Source organism: Octodon degus, unplaced genomic scaffold (assembly GCF_000260255.1).
Source record: "Octodon degus isolate 3935 unplaced genomic scaffold, OctDeg1.0 scaffold00112, whole genome shotgun sequence".
Lineage (NCBI taxonomy): Eukaryota > Metazoa > Chordata > Mammalia > Rodentia > Octodontidae > Octodon > Octodon degus.
Window position 1 is genome coordinate 5,190,987 of NW_004524688.1, and position 2,458 is coordinate 5,193,444.

General features: G+C 46.2%; 1 pseudogene; it reads left to right on the forward strand.

The window, feature by feature from the left end:
* Window positions 1-1,212: 1,212 nt before the first annotated feature.
* LOC101583033 lies at window positions 1,213-1,850 on the forward strand (annotated as a pseudogene).
* Window positions 1,851-2,458: the final 608 nt, after the last annotated feature.

A 2,458-nucleotide genomic window follows, 5' to 3' on the forward strand; every position in this document is an offset into this window, starting at 1 on the left:
TCTTAACACAAAGAAGTAATAAATATTTAAAGAGATAGAAATGTTAATCCAGGGACCGGGGAGATGGCTCAGTGGAATAAATGCTGCCCTAGGGGAAAAAGAAAAGAATAGAAAAGAATAAATGCTGCCCTGGCAAGTGCAAGGGCCTGAGTTCAGTCCCCAGTTCCACCAAAAAAAAAAAAAGCTAATCCTGATATGATCAGTACATATTTTATTTTATTTTACTTATTTATTTTTTGGCAGAACCGGGAATTGAACTCAGGGCCTTGTGCTTGCCAGGGAAGCGCTTATTCCACTGAGCCATCTCCCTGGCCCCTTATTTTATTTTTTTTAATGTACTTGATTGGACTTGTAGTGATCCTCCTGTTTTCAGCCTCCTAAGCACTGGGATTACAGCCACACACCACCATACCCAGTCTAAGTACATATTTTATATGTATCAAATTAACACCCCTTATTTCATAAATATGCACAATTACTACATGTCTGTTAAAAAAGACATTATTTATGTATTAGCTTCTGTCATTGTGAGAAGTACCTGAGATAAATGAACTTAAAGCATGAAAGGTTTGTTTTGACTTACGGTTTCAGAGGCCTCAGTCCACAGTCACTTCACTGCATTTGCTTTTGGACCTTGTTAATGCAGAATATCATGGAGAGGAGCATATGGCAGAAACAAGTTTCTCCCCTCATGATGAACAAGAAGCGCAAGGGCTCAGCGGACTAAAGCCCCTGCTTAGGCAGACGTAGCAGCCAGGGTCTGATCCCCGGCATGCTGTGCTGGCCCTGCTCCCCGGGCGCGCTGAGAGGGTGACTAGACTGGGCGTGGTGGCGCACCAGCCTGTAATCCCAGCGCTTGAGAGGCTGAAAGCAGGAGGATCGCTATGAGTCCGATCTGTGTAGTGAGACCCTGTAGACATTGTACTAGAATACATTAAAAAGAAGAAGTGGAAGAAAGATGAAAGGACCAGGGTTCCAGGATCCTCTTCAGTGGTGCATTCTGCATCACCCTAAATTTCTTCCACTAAGGCCCATTTCCTAAAAGTTTCATCAGCTTCTCGCAGTGCCATCAGCTGGGGACCAAGCCTCCAACACAGGCTTTTGGGGGTGATTCTAGGCACAGCATCCAGTCACTGGGAAATCCCTTCATTATTAAAAATACAGGGCCATCTCTTTTCCTTCGGTGTGCCTTCAAAGACCCTTGGTGTCGCCATGGGACGTCATCCCACCCAGTGTTACTGATACTGTAAGAACAAGCCATACCCAAAGTCCTGCTTCTGCCGAGGTGTCCCTGATGCCAAGATCCTCATCTTTGACCTGAGACGGAAGAAAGCAAATGTGGGTGAGTTCCCGCTCTGCGGCCACAAAGTGTGTGATGAGTATGAGCAGCTCTCCTGGAAAGCCTTGGAAGCTGCCTGGATTTGTGCCAACAAGTACATGGTAAAAAGCTGTGGCAAAGACGGCTTCCATATCCGGGTGCGGCTCCACCCTTTCCACGTCATCCACTTTAACAAGATGTTGTCCTGTGCTGGGACTGACTGGCTCCAGACTGGCATGCGGGGTACCTTTGGGAAGCCCCAGAACACAGTGGCAAGGGTTCCCATTGGACAGCTCATCACGTCTATCTGCACCAAGCTGCAGAACATGTGATCGAGGCCCTAAACAGGGCCAAGTTTAAGTTCCCTGGCCATAGGAAGATCCACAGCTCCAAAAAGTAGAACTTTCCCAAGTTCAATACAGATGAATCTGAAGACATGGTGGCCAAGAAGCGCCTCATCCCTGATGGCTGCAGGGTGAAACACATCCCGAATCACAGTCCCCTGGATGAGGGGCAAGCCCCACACTCCTGAAGGCTTCCACTGTGCCACCCCCACCCAACAAGTTCATGAGTAACTGTTCTCTCTGCTCCCAAAACAAAACAAAACAAAACAAAAACAAACAAAAAAACCCCAAAAAACACAGCAAAAAAAACCCCCAAATAAATAAAAATTAAAAATAAAAATGGAGCAGGGCTGTGGAGATAGCTCAGTGGTCTAAGAGCCTGCCTGGCAAGTACAAGGTCTGGGTTTGTTTTTTATTTATTTATTTATTTATTTTTTTAACATTTATTTAGTGTGTGTGTGTGTGTGTGTGTGTGTGTGTGTGTGGCCAGCTCAGCCCACCAGGGGGCGCGGCTGGCCGGCATGTGGTGCTGGGGGATCGAACCGCAGTCCCTGTGCTTTGCCAAGCTTGTTCCAAGTAGGTGCTTTAGACCACTGAGCCATCTCTCCAGCCCCCAAGGTCTGGGTTTGATCCCCGGCACCGTGTGCTGTGTGGGCTGCATAGTGAGACATTACACCAAATACATAAATTTAAATAAAAAAAAATAATAAAGGTGCCCTTTGGAAGTACCCCTATTATAGTCTGTATAATCTTTTTCCTTGTCACCAAATCAGTGCACATAATTGTAGTTTTCTGA